This window comes from Gopherus flavomarginatus, chromosome 25 (assembly GCF_025201925.1).
Source record: "Gopherus flavomarginatus isolate rGopFla2 chromosome 25, rGopFla2.mat.asm, whole genome shotgun sequence".
In the NCBI taxonomy this organism is placed as follows: Eukaryota; Metazoa; Chordata; order Testudines; family Testudinidae; genus Gopherus; species Gopherus flavomarginatus.
In genome coordinates, this window is record NC_066641.1 from 13171024 (window position 1) to 13188519 (window position 17496).

The window sequence follows — 17496 nt, forward strand, 5'->3', positions numbered from 1 at the left end:
GCAAGGCTGGGGTGGGCGCATGTTCTCTGTCCCTTGCACACTGCAAGCTCCCAGCCACTGGGCCCACATCACAGCACCGTGGCAGGCAGGGCTCGGCCGGGGTGAGGGATAAGTGATGACAGAGGGGAGCCGGCTCAAGGCAGCTTAGGAGTGGAAAAAATGCTTGAAATGAAAAATTGTCTGGTGTGTAGATCCTGGACTGGGCTGCAGGGAGCTGGCCCCGGGCCGGCCTTTGTCTGCGCACAGGCCGGTGTCTGAAATGCTGCGGGTCGGCCTGCACCAGCAGAACCCACACTGCGGGCAGGAGTTGGATCAACCACTGGGGCGTTGCCCCCCCCTTCAGTCACGGTTGTGGCACAGGCTCCCTCCCTCGCTGTTCAACAAGCCAGTCTCCTCTCCCTGCAGCCAGCACGACTCCGTTACATGCGAACGGCCAGCCTGGGTCAGACCGATGGTCCAGCCAGCCTGGGTCCTGGCTTCCTCCACCGGCTGGTGCCAGATGCTTCAGAGTGAATGACCAGTGCAGGGCAGTTACTGGATGATCCATCCCATCATCTAGTCCCAGCTTCTACAAGGTGAACTTATCCCCTTCCTTTTTGAGCCCTGTTATATTTTTGGCCTTCACAACGTCCCCCTGGCAGTGAGTTCCACAGGTTGTTTCCCTTTTGTTTGTTTTAAATTTGCTGCCTGTTGATTTCATTGGGTGACCCCTGATTCTTCTGTTATGTGAAGGGGTAAATAACATTGCCCTAGTCACTGCCCTCACATCATACATGGTTTTATAGACCTCTCTCATATCCCCCCTGAGCTGTGTGTTCTCTAAGCTGAGCAGTCCCAGGCATTTTAATCTCTCCTCATCTGGAAGCTGTTCTAGACCCTCAGTCATTTCTCTTGCCCTTCTCTGCACCGTTTCCAATCTGAATCTCTCTCTTCTGAGACGGGAACGACCAGGCTTGCACGCAGGATTCCAGCTGTGGGCGTAGCATGGATTTACGTAGTGGCGTTGGGATACTTTCTGGTTATCGATCCCTTTCCTAATGGGGCCTAACGTTCTGTTCGCCTTTTCAACTGCTGTGTCACTTGGAGTGGATATTTTCAGAGAACGCTCCGCAACGACTCCAAGATCTCGCTCTTGAGTGCTAACAGCTAATGTAGACCCATCATTTGGTGTGTACAGCTGGGATTATTTGTGCATTGCTTGACACTTATCAACACTGAATTTCGCCTGCCCTGTTGTCGCCCAGTCCCCCAGGTTCGTGGGATCCCTTTGTAACTTGTTGCAGTCCACTTGTCTTGAGTCAGTTCATATTGCTGTATTCCTACCCTGTTTCCTATATTTCAAACAGTCTCTGATCCAGCAGAGGACCTGCCCTCTTTGCCCGTGACAGCTCATTTTGCTTAGGAGCCTTCTGTGAGGGACCCTGGCAAAGGCTTTCAGAAGTCTGAGTGACGCCCAGTTCACCTGGGGGTGAGCCAGAGGAGAGTCAGCTTCGGGGTCTATTTCCATCCATACACATGGGGAGTAAGAGGACGATACATCAGCCGGGGCTACAGATTCCATCCCGAGCCAGCCTTGCAAACAGAGTCAATCCCAGAGCAGAATGGCCACCAGGAAAGTGCGTGAGGGGCCTTCTTGCCAGAGAATAGAGAACTAGTGAATATCCAGCCAGGCCTGGCTGGAGGGGACGTTGCTCTCTTGGCCAACACCAAGGACTGAGTTAAAAGTATGAGTCTCCACCGTGTGAGCTGCAGCCCCAGGCTGCATAACCGCGGCTCTGCCAGCCCCTCTCCTCCTCTGCAGCTGGGGGCATGTCGCACGCACTGAGCACGGAGCTACACGGACACGAGGAGGGAGATGGGCCTTGCCATCTCTAGTGTCTCGTGGTCAGGCTGAGTCAAGGGGCCTGTTAGCTTTAGCTATGGTTGCTGAGGTGGAGAGAGATCCCCCAGCCCAGAACAAGAGTGCTGTGTGCTGACAGAGAACTTCCCGGGCCCCGGCACTTGGCAAACATTGCCACAGCTGGGAAAGTGGAGGCAGAGACACGACTCACCTCAGGTCCCACAGTGAGTCAGGTACAAAGCCAGGCTTAGGATCCTGACTCCAAGAGCCCTGCGCTGACTGCTAGAGCACACTGCCATCCCAGGGAATAGAACCCAGGAGTCCTGACGCCCAGCCCGCACACACCCACCCACCGGCTCACAATCCCTTCGCAGTGCTGGGAACAGAACCAATGTGTCCCCACTCTCTGCTCTGACCTTGCATGGCCTTGACTGAGATCTCCAGAAACGGGTCGTTCTGCTGCGAGGTTACCAGGTCAATGTAAAGGGGGATGTGGAGGCAAAAGGGGCATTCGCTGACTGACGCTGGCTTTATGCCCATTCGAGTTCCTGCAGCAGTGAGAAGAGGGTGATACAGACGGGGGCAGAACGGAAAAGCACAACAAAGTTAAAATAAACCACCCAGCCAGGATGGCAGGAACGTTAAAGCCCCAGCGAACTGTTGCCAACCTGCAGCCCGGACCTTTGAACTTAGAGCGGCCCAAAGCCAAGAAAGAAATGGGAAGGGTGATGGGGGCAGGGAAAGAAAAACTAACAATAAAACCCGCACAGACAAAAATCCTGTCCCTCCAGCCTGGGAGATTAGAGTCAAAGAGACATGAGTAACTGTAGATTTCCTGCAGATGTTGTTTGCAGAAGAGTTTACCCAGGGCTGGCTGCATTTGAATTGGAGCACTCGGAGCTCCTGGGAGCTCTGCAGAGGCAGGCCCATTGCTCCTGGGTCTCAGGCTTTGCCGCTTTTGTACCTACCTGCGGATTCGTTAGTTACAGAGACATTCAACCCCACATGAGTGACGCAGGAATCACAGTCAGGAGCTCCGAGCTCTTGGGCTTTGCTCTGTTTTGATACGAAGATGAAGCCAGACGAGGTATTGTGGCCATACTAGCAAGAACTATCGCTTGCTCTCCTGGCTACCTGGCTACGGAGGGAATCTGTGCACGTCTCTCAGGCCATGCCATTCTCATTAGCAACAACGGGGCTCAGACGTGCCAACAACCGCCAGACTTGGCGGGCATGCACTGGGGTCATTGGCTTGGCCCCCTGAATTGGACTGACTAAGACAGGCCCTGAGCCCAACTGCTCAGCTGGTGCAGTGCCACTGAAGTTGACCCTCCGTGACCTGGTTTTCAGAGATCTGCGGAGCATTTGCAACTCCCATTAAACTCCGGCCTGGAGGAATTCGAAGGGAGAGGGACGAAGGGTTAAACATCTTTGCCCAATAGCTGCAAAGTGTTCTGCTCTGGTACTGGGCCACCAGCAGAGAGCGCGCAACTTAACTGACGTACCTCTCCTCCTTGACCTGAGCCCTGAACACTTTTTACACTGATGATGTCTGCAGAAGAGAAGAATGGGGGGGATTTGATAGCTGCATTCAACTACCTGAAGGGGGTTCCAAAGACGATGGATCTAGACTGTTCTCAGTGGTACCTGATGACAGAATAAGGAGTAATGGTCTCAAGTTGCAGTGGTGGAGGTTTAGGTTGGATATTAGGAAAAACTTTTTCACTAGGAGGGTGGTGAAGCACTGGAATGGGTTACCTAGGGAGGTGGTGGAATCTCCTTCCTTAGAGGTTTTTAAAGTCAGGCTTGACAAAGGCCTGACTGGGATGATTTAGTTGGGAATTGGTCCTGCTTTGAGCAGGGGGTTGGACTAGATACCTCCCGAGGTCCCTTCCAACCCTGATATTCTATGATTCTATGACGTAACCAATGATGTCATTGACCAGGGACACGTTCCAAAGCCCATTGAACTTCCAGGGCTTTGGATCATACCAAAGCCATGATCGTTTGAGTCCAGGAAGCAAACCCCATGTTCGTCAAGGGGAAAGAGACAGCACTGGACAGAGAAAGGAAGTGGGGAGCTTTGAGAACCATTTAGAAATGGGTTTGGCAAGTTTCTGTCCTAGCTTCACGTAATGCCACATCATTTCAAACGAAGCATGTGACCCAAAACACTGACACAGCAACAGGATGTGAAATGCGAACTTCTGAACGGAGACGGTTCCAAGCTGGGAAAAGACACCGAGACAGGCTTCAGAAGTTCAGGTGAGGACAGACAGAGGGAGGTGTGAAGCAGTAGCCAAGGTAAATTATTCAGGGCCGGCCAGAGGGCTGTTCTGCGGCTCATAGGAGCATGTCATGCGTATGTGTGAGCGTGTGCACACTTCCCCCACCCCGGGAGAGTGTCAGGCTGGATTTGGGGCCAGAAAAGATGTTTTTGAAGCATCCACTTTTGAGAAGAGGGGCTGATGGTGAGCTGCTCTGAGCTCGGTTACACTGTACTGGCCACACATCAGAGGGGAAAAGACCCAGAGGAGCTGCTAGTGCGAGGAACTGCCCCCCAGCTTTGCCGAGAGTAATGACAACTCAGTCAGAGTACATCCTGGCTCTGGGGCTGTCAAATGCAAGGAGGAAGCCAGGTGCAGGGGTTAGGGCACTAAGCTAGGATTCGGAAGGCCAGTGTTTGGGTTGCTGCTTTGCTCAAGGTCAGGCTAGATCCCTTCCAGCCTGAGAAGGTGTGAACTGGCTAATGGCTTGGATGTGCTTTGAGATCCTTGAGCAGAGGAGGCCAGAGTCGTTCTGTCTGACTTGGCTTCTAGGTTTCATTCCTTACGGCTTTGTCTTTTTTTGAATGTAAAGTCCTGCGGGCAGGGGTTGTGCCTCCCTATATGGTACGATCAGGCACAGGTTTCTGCATGGGCCATTTCAATGAATTGTCTGTTCATGGCTTTTCATGCAGCCCACTTCTTTGCTATGGGTAAACTGGGGACCCGCATTCTGCATGGAGCTAGCCCAGGTGACAGGATCTTCCCATGAGCCACTGGAGAAATAATACCCCACAGTGACACTAGGGGGCATCATTCTGCTACTGGTGCCACTTTTTGGGTGAGAGATGGTCCTGACCTCACGAGCGAGAGAGTTGGGGTGTTCCCGTCCTGGCCTGCCCAGCTGTGTAGCATTGCTATGAGGCTGTCAACAGCTGCTGTGCTTCACCTCAGAGATGGCTGCATTTCCCTGGGGGCTACAGAGATCCCGGTGAAAGCTGCATCTCAGACTATAGATGACACATTGATTAAAGGGGTCAAACAAAGGTCAGTTATTATCACTGGGGGACCATTCTGGCTTCCGCCTTCCGTTTCTCATTCTCATCGCTCTGGGCAATTAACATGTGTGGAGATGAATTAGCATTTGATTAAAGAAGACAGGCCCTGACGTTCCTCCGCTGCTAGGTTCTAGGGAGGTCCTTCCTCCCCTGTTGCTGCTTCGTAGACTGTAACTTCTTTGCAAAAGGAAACTGTCTTTATCCAGGCGTCCGCAAATCACCAATGCCAAAGAAATACAATGACTCCCCAATTCTCTCTCCGTCTTAGATGGCTCCGTTACCAGAGTATCTGAGCACCTCACTGTCTTTGCTGAATGTCTCCTCCTGACCCATCTGGCACTAGGGCCATGCTATTGGTCCCATTTTACAGATCGGCGTCTGAGGCCCAGAGGGGCTCATAGATTTGCCCACGGGGACTCAGGAAGCCTGTGACAGAGCAAGAAATGTTACCCAGGTCTCCCCAGTCCTAGATTAGCCCCCAAACCATGGCACCATGCCATCCTTCCTGTCTAACTAGCAACCATTACTCAATGCGGAGTTCTGGAAATGGCCCTATAGGGACATAGCAGCATCTTGTGCTTAGACAGTCAGGCATTTCTCTCAGTCGGGGAAACTGGCAACTCTCAGGATAGTTTTGCCAATGGATAGCTTATGGCTGGGGAGCCACGGAGTCAGCGCTAACCTCCAGAACCGCCTAGACAACAATCTGCCAAGCCAGGAGGTCTCTCCCCCTTTGATGAGTCCAGATCCTTGCCGAGTGAGTCAAGCGGCTCCCGGAGTGCAACAGTTGCAGGCGACTTCCCTTGTCTGTACCCCACACATCTCACCAGCTGGATGGCCAAAGTCAGAGCACCTGTGGCCCAGACGTGCACAACAGCGAACTGTGCCACTGTGAAGCTGTAGCCACCGATGGGCCACATGCTGCACACGCCAGCGGCTCTGCTGGGGAGGCCTGGGAAGGGAAATGCTGCTTGGGAGCTGATGGGAATTTGCAGCCTGTTGGTGCATTCATGGACATGGCTGTCCAGGGAAGAATCTGCACCTTCAGATGCGAGTGGCCAGCTCCCAGATTGAATGGCATGGGCTCCCTTAAGCTCTAGGCACGGGCAGCTTCGCTGCTCCCATTTCAGGAGACCCTGGAGGTCATCGGAAGAGCAGTTTGCCACATCATCTCTCGTGGGCTGCGCGTGTACACATGGGTCTGCAAAACATCCAATAGGCCAGGTCCCTTGCCCCAAAGATCTTGCAACACAACTTGGTCAAAACCAATCCTCAGATAGGCCTCCTCCCGCTACAGGGTCTCAACATACTGTGCAAATGTTCAGGAAGGAGGCCTGCAAATGTCTCCAGGAATCCGGCAGTATTACCCCCATTTTACAGAATGGAAGACTGAGGCACGGAGAGGCGGGACACCAACTTTTTTCCTAAAGTGATCACTGATTTGGGGCAGCTTGAGCCTCATTTCCAGAGGCGCTGCTCACCCTGCTGCTGTGGGTTGAGAAATCAAGCTCTCTTATGCTAATTGGTCCTCAATGGATGCTTCCCACAATGGCACTTTTAAATCATAGAATCATAGACTAGCAGGGTTGGCAGGGACCTCAGGAGGTAGCTAGTCCAACCCTCTTCCCCCAGAATGCTTTGCCAACAGGGTACTGGCCAACCTGGGGTTACTCCTCCAATCTCCAGATATGGAGGCCGCTGCGCAGCTGTCCCAGAATGCACCGGGGTGGGGCAGGGCTGTCCGAAGTGTTGGCTTGCCAGCATGGCACTTTCCCCTGCGAGATGGCCCAAGGCTGGGGCCTAACTGGCTGGCAATGCAATGGCATCTTGTGGATAGGGCCGGGTTCATGGACGCCACTGGGTGAAAGGCCTTGGCTCTGAGCCTGAGGAAAATTTCACTTCTGCCTCCACTCCACGGGTGGACGCTGCGGATCAAGCCCCCTGCGTTGGTTTAGATTCCTCTGCTCTGGCGTTGTTATTAAAAGAAACAGAGCGAATTTATTTACACAAGGCCGAGCGCTCGGGGTGGAGAGGCTGCCAGGGGATTGGAACGGCACGGCCCGGTCTTCTCCCCCCATGGCTATTGGCTACTCTGAGCACAGCGTCCCTTGGCCCAGCCCAGGCCTGGAGCTTGACCCCAAGCTAGCGGCCATCACCCCAGCCTCTGGCCTGTTCCTGCGTGGAGCCCCCTGCAGCTGCAGTGCTTCCGTGGTATCACGTCCAACCCCACACCCAGCATGTCCCCGACGCGCTAAGGTCTTGGGAGCAGCTGGCCACGGGGCGGGGAGGGGTGATGTCTGGCCCGCCAGCCGGCATCCCGGTCTCTGTTAACAAACCGCTCGACCCTTTGTGTCGCAGGCTTCCCTTTTCGCTGGGCTTGCCAATGGACCAGGCCCAGCGCTGCGGCGTTCCAGGTGCCATTGTTTTGGGGGCTTGTTGGCTCGTTTGGCCCTGATCCACAATACGTCACTCCACTTGGTTTGGTTAAAAGACAGAAACCCGCCCTGCTGGAACGCTCCTCCCATCCCTCTCGCTGACCAGTCAGCTCACTTCGCTCCTTGGGCAACCCCAGAGAACCTCCAGGTGTTTCCTATTAGTCCCTGGACGATCCATCGGCTTCAGGGGTGTCGTTTGGGTGCCAGGAATAACCCACGTTTTTGCAGAGCCGGGTGAGGAAAATCAAGGCCCTGTGTGCTGCACCCCGAGCAGCCCTTGGGCAAGTGAGTCGTGCCATAGGCGGGAATGGGACGAATTGCCCGAGCGAAGGTCGTCCAGCTGGGCTGGCAGTTGTGGACCGTGTGCTTTGCTGCAGGGCTAGTGAGCTGACACCAGTGTGGGCTCCCAAAAGCGATGCTGGTCTGGAATGTGTCCTGTGTGCTGTCTGGCCTGGCCGGCACACGGGAATGCAAGAAAGACTTTACTGCCACGCTGCTAATCAGCAGCAGCCTGGTACGTTCCAATACCATAACCCAAGCTCCAATCAAAGCAGCTGCCAATAGTTTTACACAGGTTCGGTGCTGATTCCTGCCAATCTTCACAGCCCAGCAGGGGACGGATTAATGTGGTGAATAATTCCAGAGAAGGCAACGGAGGGACAGGTCCCCAAGTGCTTTAAAGAGATTAATTAACTGACCCCAGAGGGGAAAACTAAGGTACAGAGGGGAAAAAAGAGACTTGCCTCAGGCCACACAGTGAGCCCTCTGCTGAACCAGTCATAGAACCCAGGCGTCCTGGCGTCCAGCCTCCCTGCTCTAACCACTAGACCTCACTCTCCTCCCACAGTCAGGGACAAAACCCAGGAGTCCTAATTCCGAGCCCAACCCCCACTGTAACCTTCAGCCCATAGGACTGGCTGTTAGGCTTGTTCTGAAATTTTCCCCACCCTGCACTGCCCGCTTTCCCCCCTGTTGTTACAGAATGACACACACGTCTCTGATTTCCATCTGGAGCTCCCTCAGCCTGTTACTCGAGGCATGCAGCAGCCAGGGCCCTGAGCAGGCGATCTGTGGAGAAGCCATGTGCCAAGCCAGCTGGCATAACCCTTGGCCTGGCACAGCGCTGAGCTGGACTCTGCTGGGCACCACTGTGCAAAGACAACTATCTAGTCTAGTGGGATGGTGTTTTCATCTCCGAATGCCCCAGAGACGTCCCTGGGGAGGGACAATGAATGGGGGGGGTCTCCCAAATGGTCGCCAGTCACACGCCTTGTGCCATGTGCACTGGAAGGGAGGCAGCCCCCGCTCAACGTGTGCAGCCCACCTGCTTGGTGGCAGGAGGGCTCGTATTGCAAGATGCTTGACGGTCACTGTTGTCGGTGGACGGACTCTCTCCAGGACCTGAGGAAGTCACTCTAGCAATGAGCAGCACCTCTGGGAGGCTGGGCCCACGGGACCCGCAGTACCTGAGACGTGCTGGGTCCCTTGGTATCTGTGTCACCTGCTGGGTATTTCGGGAAGGGGTCTCCATGGTCAGCCAGCCCGGGAGTGTTCCCATTGCTAGCATCACCGTGGGGCCTAAAAATGGACTTTAGGCACCCACGTGTGGCCCCTTTGGCGAGGGTGTTGTACAAACAGCTCAGCCCAGCTGGCCTGGAGGGCTCAGCTGCTGGCAAAGGCTGCGTCACCCGTGTGTGCCTAGCCTGGGGAATTGCCTGAGGCTGCTTTAAAAACCACAGAGCATGGAGACTGGTAAGATCGTAACTACCCGTCAACGTATTCCATAGCCTCTGTACTGCAGGGAATCTCCTTTGGCACCATGGTGCCTGAGTGCCCTTGCTTGGCACAGGCCTGCCGAGGAATGCATGCATTGCCTCGTATGCAATTCCCGTGCTACCCCACAGCTTCCATCGCTGGGGGTGGGGGGTGGGAATCTGGCCCAGATCCGAATCCCCCAGCGAAGGAACAAAAGACTGGGGGTCTGACACCACAGCAGCTTAGTTCCCATAGCAATGGCAGCCAGACAAGGCGCTTGCTGCTGAGTGGGTGAAAAGACCAGGTGAGGGAAGTGCGGCTTCCTGCCTGGCAGGATCTCCCCAGTACCAGCTTGGTCAGTTAACCCCGTGGGGCTCCTATCAGCTGGGGGAACGCGGAGCCCTGGCAGGCGAGAAGGGAGCGAGGCAGGTGGGAAGCTGCTCAGTGGTCAGCACTAACAGTGACCAGATCCTACCTCAATCCCACCGCTGGGGCTCTATCAAGGCAAGAGAAAGGGGGAGATAAGCACAGATCTGCCCCCCCTCCCCCGGACATTTGAGGTGTCCTGGGCTGCAGCGTTCACTCTTCTGGTCCTTCGGCAGCCAAGAACCCAACGCAGCCCCAAGCCAGCGGCGTGGGGAGAGCAGGACAGCTGGGCCAGCCCAAGCAGAAACACACCCACCCACAGAACAAACCAGACACGTCCCTCCCCGGCTCCTCGAGGCCCAGTCCTAGGAGCCAGTTTGTGATTCACAGCCAAGAACCGCAAGAGCCACCGCTGCTCCCCTGCAGGTTCCGGATGCAGCTGAAACCACCGGAGCTTCCAAATGTAGGTGACGTCCTGGGGGCGGAGGGCTGATGCCACATGAGGCCCCTCAGCCTGAGCCTGTTGCTTGTGGGCGTTTGTCTCCCAGCTACCCTGCTAGGTCAGTGGGTCTGTTCACCTCTCACCCACCACGAAACTCTCCCACAGCCACTGGAGCAGCGTCACGAGCTCACTTTGGGCCAAGCACCCGGCTGGTTGGACCTGGGATTCTGGTCCAGCCCATTATAAGGGGCAGTAGGGGCCAGCTGCAAAGTTTGGCCCCAGCCCAACTAAAATCTGGGGTTTGTTTGGTGCTGATCTGGACCATGCTGTGGTGGCGAACATGCTTTAGCCCCAATCTCCATGAGCTTTGGGTGAGTACCCAAATGCCTGGTGCTGGGCAGGGAGACGTGGAGGTGCCTTACGAGGTTAATCAGATTGCAGCCTCCTCTCAGGGTAATGGGCCGGGCACTGCTCTGTGGACAATGGGCAGAGGAAATGCCCACAGAATCTCCTCTGTTTCATGGGAGGCTGCTGGCTCTTTATTGACAGAACTAGTTACCAAGGCGCGGCTGCTGCAGCCACCATTCCAGCCATGTGCACACAGACTGGCTGCTGGGCGCCCCCTCCAGACCCTTCCCTCCGGAAACTTGTGCGCCTGCCTCCAAGTTCCAGGCCGGTCACTACGCCCCCCATCAGCACAGACAGCGAGTGCTCCCCATAGACCATGCCTCTGCCCCCTTCCTCCCCCGCCCTAGATTCTCAGCACTGAGAACAAAACAGCCCAGCTGGATTTGGGCAGCCCAGGAACTAGGGAGAGGGACGCACAGGTGGGGAGACCAGGCAGGGGACTGAGCAATAGCTTTTGCCTCCTGCATGTGGCCCCCGGGCATGCACCACCCATGGCTAGTGACCCCATCTTTAGGGGCTTTGGTTCTCTGCCCAAAGAACAGCCCTTGGGGAGGGGTGTGCTGAGTCCTAGCCCAGCACAGGAATGCTGCGGCGCTGAAGATGGCTTGCTCCTCGTGTCCATTCCCCACTCACTGCCCCGTCCACAGGGACTCTAGTGTGTTAATCGTCACCACCCTCCCCCCCCCAAACGCTTCATTGCTATGTTCACAAGGGTGTGAGAAGACGCCCCAAGGCAGGCAGCAGGGGAAGTTCTGTGCAGCTCCGAACCCAGCCCCCTGCCCTGTTTCCCACCCCTCCAGTCTGGCCCCCACTAGAGTCGAACACACTGGAGCGCAGGGATGGGGGAAAAGCTCCGGGAAGTTTGTTCCGTGGCTCATTGCCCTGGGCGGTCACTCCAAGAGACCTGCAATTAAATCAGGCCGAGCTTGTAAATTGAAGTGAGTCTGAGCCCAGGCAGTTATTTCACAATAATATCACGTAAGCTACCGGGACTGGAGCGAGGGGGGGTGAGAGTGGGTCAGGAGTGAGCTGTCTGCGAGATGCGGGGGATGGGAACAGCAGCTGGGCACAGGGGGAGCTGTGTGGGGAGCCTGAGGGGCACCAGCAGAATGGGGGTGGCGGGAGCATGGGACTGGGGCAGCAGGGCAGAGGCTGGCAGGGTGCACACGTAACAGGACTAGCCGGGATTCTTGCCAGGGGAGAGTGGTGGGGGCAGAGCTAGGGGGTGACCTGGCTTGACCTGAATTCCAGAGGATCCCCCAGGGAGTGTTTCCAACCCCCCACCTCACCAAAGACACGTTTGGCCACAGAAAACCCATGCACCCACCCACTCCCAGTGCATTGCACTCCTGGGCTTCCCCTGCTGGGACCTCGGATACGCAGCGTGGCTGGGTGGGGGGTCATCAGCATTTGGTGAGGGACGTGAGCCCCAAAACAGCCACCCTCATCAGCCCCCATGACACGTAGCCACGGGTGGAGCTGATGTCTGTGCAGAGCGCTACCTCCCGCCCCAACTCCCCACGCTGGAGCTGGGCCGGCGCTGGAGGGTAGATTTCACCCAGGGAAAGGCTGGAGCCACCTCAGCCCCTGGTGCAAAATGTATCTGGCCACAGTTCCGATCCACTTTGAAATGTCGCTGGCTCCAGTGGGATTATTATCCATCATCGATCGGTACTGCGGTGCCTACACGCCTGAGCCATGGACCCTGGGCCAGGCACTGCAGAGACACCAACAGACGGCCAGGCCTTCCCCCAAATGGCTGCCTAGCTAAGTGCAAATACGGGGCTCTCTTCTAAGCTGCGCCGGGAGCAGAATCCAACCCCAGCCGCAGAATTGCACCAGGGACGAATCTGGCTTCCCAGACGCTTAGCCAAATGGAAAAGGATAAAACCAGTGTGTGTGTGTGGGGGGGGGGACATGAGGGATATTTCTGTAAGCTTCTAAAAGGTTTTAATAAACAATAAACACCCCCCCCAAAGGGCAATAAAAGCGAGCGTCTGAACTGGAAACACAGCCCTCGCAAGCAGCGCCGGGTAACCAGATACGCTAGCGCCGCAATCTCCCCTCTCAGGGCATTTCATGACTGTTTGCAGAGCAAGCTTTTGCGCCGAGCGATAATGGATTGGGACCTCCCTGCTCCTGCCCTTTGCCAGCAGTCCTAGCTCGAAATCCATTTGAAGCTGTTTTCCTTGCACTGAAAAACTTGTTTCAAACAATTAAAGGGGGGAAAGAAAACATTCCAGCCCGAGAACCCTTGGACTTTTGGTAAGAATCAAAAGCTGACGAGGCTTTGTCATCATTTTTAAATTAAACTCCAAGCATGAAGGAGCCCCCGCTTGAGTGAGCCTTGGCACAGAGCCCCCCGTCTCCATTTCCATCGGATGAGGATGTTGCTGTGAAATAAATCTCTCTTGGCACTGCTGCTCCACTCCCTTCCCCTCGGCTTTTGTAGAAACATCCGCAGCCAGTGCAACTAGTGAGGTGCATGTGTGTCCGTGTGTCTCTGTGTGCATGTGTGTGTGCTGAAGGGCAGCCGTGCTTGTGTATTTGGTGCATGTATGTGTCCATGTCTGTGCATGCGTGTGCACCCACATTTCAAAGCAGAACTGTTAAGGGCATCTCAGCCTGGTTTGCTGTTGCGTCCATCGTTATCGGTTAGGGTGAGAGAAGCCACCTCCTGCTTTGGGGTCCTGCTCGGTCACGTCCCCAGAAGGCCTGGCCTTGCTAGCTTAGCTTAGCAACTCACTGAGTGGCTCCTCTCCCTGCGCCTGTTGACCTCTGCGCCCTGAACTTAGCCCATTCTTCATGGAACCCAGTTACACTTTTGGCCTCCACAACATCTCCTGGCAGTGAGTTCCACAGGTTGACTGTGCATCATGTGAAGAAGTCCTCCCTTATGTTTGATTTAAACCTGCTGCCTATGAATTTTATTGGGTGACCCTGGTTCTTCTGTTATGTGGAGGGGTAAATAGCACTTCCCTGTTCACTTTCTCCACACGAGTCATGGCTTTATAGACCTCTCTGATATCCCCCCCTTTCAATTGTCTCTTTTCCAAGCTGAACAGCCCTAGTCTTTTTAATCTCTCCCCCTAAGGAAGCTGTTCCAGAACCTTCATCATTTTTGTTCCCTTCTCTGTACTTTTTCCAATTCTAATCTCTCTTTTTTGAGACAGGATGACCACGTCTGCACATAGTATTTGAGCTGTGGGTGTACCATGGATTTCTACAGAGGCGATATGATCTTTTCTGTCTCATTATCTATCCCTTTCCTAACGATTCCTGACATGCTGTTCACTGTTTTGACTGACGCTGCACATTGAGCGGCTGTTTTCAGCGAACTATCCACAGTGATTCCAAGATCTCGTTCTTGAGTAGGAGCAGCTAATTGAGACCCTGTCATTTGGGATGCAGAATTGTGACGATGTCTTCCAACGTGTATTGCTTCTCACTTATCAACACTGGATTTCACCTGCCATTTTGTGGCCCAGGCCCCCAGGTTTGTGAGGTCCCTATGTAACATCACAGCAGTGAGTATGGGATTTCAGCTGACCCTTAGCTGTGGCGCAGTGAGGCTGGCCCCTAATAATGTCCACCGGTCTCCCCTGTTTCAGACGGGGCTCTTTCCCCACTCTCTGGCCCCAAGACGTAACAGGAAGTACCATGGGCATTTCCATTGGAGCCTTGTGCGGGGATTTCAGAAGGGATCCTTCCCCTGGAGGGAATGAGCTGAGTTGATGGGTCGTTTTTTTGGTCACCTACCAACTTGCCTGGAGCTTGGCTTCTCAGCACAGGCCTCCTTCAGATGTCTCCAGAGAGGTGGCACCCCTGAGGTAACATTTCGGGCATTGACCCTCCTAGCTCCCCCTGGCAGAGAGACCCACCTGCTCTGCAGAGACGGGCATGAGCCAGACACACCCTGGACACTCCCAGACGTGGCTCCTGCTGCATATCGTGAGCCCATGGTTCCTGCAGATCTGCAAGGCCTTGGGCTGTTATTAAAGGCATTGTGGCGACAGTCCTGGACCAGGCCCCCATGGCACGAGGTGCCGTACAGATAGTTGCTGCCCCAGAGACAGCAGGTGGCTGCAGACAGACGGGAGCGCGTGAGATGGATAATGGTCAAAGCGCATCTCTTGCCTCCCTGCTGTCAGGTTATCGGTGGGCACCGTGGCATAGGAGAGCAGCTGGTCTGGTTCCCAGCTAGCAGAGGACAGTGAATTTACATCCGTGGTGCTGGGACTTGCCTCACTTCCTTTCCTTGGCCCCCTCCTGAGGCAACGAGGGTGAAGCTAGAGCAGCCCTTGAGCATCAGCCCTTGAGCATCAGCCCCAGAAACATCTGCATGAGACCAACGGCCTCTGCCCGAGGCCAGTGGGAGGCCACGACCTGGGTGCGAGCATCGGCAGGGGTGTAACGGCCGAAGGAGCAGAGGCATCTGCTAGGGGAAGGAAGGAGCTGTGCCCCGGAGCTGTAAGCTCAGCCCGTGCCAGGCGGCTGTTTGTTGGCTTTGGGGAAGGGGTGCTGAGTGTGGGTGAGGGGCAGCTGGTTCACACACAAGGGAAGGGAGATTTGCAGCTGTTGGGCCTTCAGCACCATCTGCAGAGAGGTGTCCAGCTGAGGCCGGCTCACCCTGGGGAGGAGATTCCCAGCATGGCTCTCACCCGCTCAGCCCGGGGGCAGGGGGGCGGCTTTTCAGTGCCTACCAGAGGTGCCCCCCAGTGACACTAGTTCAGTGCAGCACCTGCCAACTTAGGAACACTCCCTCGTGACTCACGTGTTAAGCGGCTTCCCACTGAGAGCCCCTGCGGGGGTAACGCACAGGGGGGGTCTCCAGCCCGTCGTGTCCAGGCACCCAACGAGAACCTTCCACTGCAGCTCCTAGGGGCCGGTTGCTCCAGGCTCCTTCTTGTCCAGCCAGGTTAATGTCACTCAGTGGAGAGGTCTCTGTCTGCACGGGCAGCGCTGCCCCAGTGTAGCCGCACCCGTCTAGCACTTAGCGAAGGTGCAGCCTACGCCAACAGGCGAGCGACTCCCATGGGCGCAGGGACTCCGCCTCCCCGTGCGCTGGGCTACGCTACCCCCATGTGTCGGTGTAACTACGTGTGGAAAATCCAACCCCCCAGAGACGCCATTGTGCTGACCCAGACAGCGACCGCCCCTCTACAGCTCTCCCCTTGACACAGCACCAGCGACAGCAGGAATTCGGTCACTACAACCACATCACTCAGGGTTTGGATCTTCCACACCCCTGAGCGACACCATTATCCCGTCATACGTTTGTAACCCAGCCTGGGGCTGTGACTTTTCGCAGCACTGAGGGGCACGGACTGTTTGCCCTTTAAAAGATCAGTCACTAGCTGGACGCCAAAGCCGAGCACTAGTGATGACATGAGACATTTGCTAGGGCTGCTGCAGAGAGCTGTGGTCATAAAACCACAACCAGGAAAATAAAGGATCGGGCCTTGTTACAAAATGGCTGGAACAAAAGCAAAGAACCTCAACCAAGAGCTGAGCTTCCAAGAAGCCTGGGCCAAGTTATGGAAAGCAGGAGGCGCTTGGAGACTTGCTGGCTGCTTTCTTCCTCAATCCAGGTGGTTTGGGCTGAGCTTCCCTTGGAGCGTTTGGATTGGTCAGACCTGAAACTTCAGCTGGATTTCCTGAGCAAAGGGCTCTTCCCGGACACAAACATTCCAAATGCAAAAATGTCAGGGGTTTGGCTTGACAACTGGCCCTTTTCCCTGCTCCAAAACGGTTTGGGTTTGAAAAGTAGAAGCAAACACCTCCACCATGGACGGGTTTGGAGGGGTTTTGCAAAACTGGCCTAGTTTTCAGCAGCTTGGAAGGAAAAGTGGAGGGTAGGGGCGGGAATCAGATTTTCTTGGGGAATTTTTGCATATTTGATTTTCTAAACAGAAAAAGGAAAGCAGCAAGTGCTCCTAGTGCTCTCATTTGGCAAGCCAGAGCTCCTGAATCCTCCTCGTCCCTTCGCATCATACATAGGTTTTCATGGAACGCACTGTAATAAATGCAGCGAACTAAAGCACTGCTTGTTCACAGGTTGCATACCAGAAATCACAGGCCCGGAGGCCAGGCTCTCGGAGGCCAGGCGCAGAGGACTGAAAGTCGCAGAAGTGATTAAATTTTGTTTAATCAAAACAGCATTACAATAACCAGCAAAGCTGCCAGACAGACGTTCCTCCGGCTTATAACTCCCAGAAGATGTGCAAAAGGGGCTGGAGATAAAGGCCGACTCGCTGGAGCCCCCTGGTGTTCTAAACTGGCTCATCCCTCCGCGCTCAACTCCAGCTGCAAAACTCGGCCTGCATGTGGCTCTTTATTTGTTTGCAACAACAACAAAAAAGAAACTGGAGGAATTTTCAGCTGGTGCTAATTGGCTCCCTTGTAAATCCCTCAGCGGAGAGGCCGGAGACCCAGCAGGCATTGCTCGTACGTGTTATAGACTCCGCAGAACATGCCTCTGTACCAAAAGGCCAGGTTGGGATGGCCACGTGGCCTGGCCTCAGAAGAGACTCATTTGGGGAGCAGACAACAATGGAGCTTTTGTAGGGAATTAGCCCCTTGACTCGTTATTCCCCTAGGGTGAAATTCAAGCCTGTGCAGAGAAATAACAGACGGGCCAGGCACCAGGGCAGCCCCAGTTCCGGGTGAGGCTGGAGGTCTGTGGGGCCAGTGGCTAGGGGTGCTCAGCAGGGCCACCGAGAGCGGGTTTGGGCCCCAGTGAAAAAAAAATTTTGGGCCCCCCAGCAAGGGCGGACCGGCTAAACAGAGCTGATGAAGCTGGGGCAGTCAGGCCCCGGGCTCCCTCCCAGACCGCTGGGCCCTGGTAATTTGTACTGACTTCCCCCCTGCCTCATTGGCCCTGGTGCTCAGCGTGAGCTCCAAAGACCAGCATTTGATGCCCTGTTTT